This window comes from Sinocyclocheilus rhinocerous, unplaced genomic scaffold (genome assembly GCF_001515625.1).
Source record: "Sinocyclocheilus rhinocerous isolate Xijiao unplaced genomic scaffold, SAMN03320098_v1.1 scaffold3004, whole genome shotgun sequence".
Classification (NCBI taxonomy): domain Eukaryota; kingdom Metazoa; phylum Chordata; class Actinopteri; order Cypriniformes; family Cyprinidae; genus Sinocyclocheilus; species Sinocyclocheilus rhinocerous.
Window position 1 is genome coordinate 139,233 of NW_015645532.1, and position 435 is coordinate 139,667.

A 435-nucleotide genomic window follows, 5' to 3' on the forward strand; every position below is an offset into this window, starting at 1 on the left:
TTGGGCCTTCAATGCCCCATCGGGGTCAGAGCACATTCCACGAGAGGCATGGCAGGCATGGCCGCATGGTCCAGTGGTGTGTCCATTGCAGAAATTTGTGCGGCGGCTGGCTGGTCCTCGCCGTCCTCGCCGTCCAGGTTCTACAACCTAGACGTCCCTGCTTTGCAGGCTCAGGTCCTTTCTGCTTAACTGTCTCTCTGAGCTCAAAACGCTCCAGGAACCATATCCCCGCCCTAAGGCTGGATTTAATCCTTGCTGGGTTTGACTACGTCTCAAACCCGCTAAAGTTCCCACGTCTGGGCTTAGCTTCCGGCACGCTCTCGGCCCTATCTAGTTCCGAGGCTGTGCGAAGCTCTAAGAACGATTATGTAAGGCCGGGCTCGACCTCTATGAGTTAGCCCATTTCTTTGCCTCCTCTTGACCCCGAAAAGAATC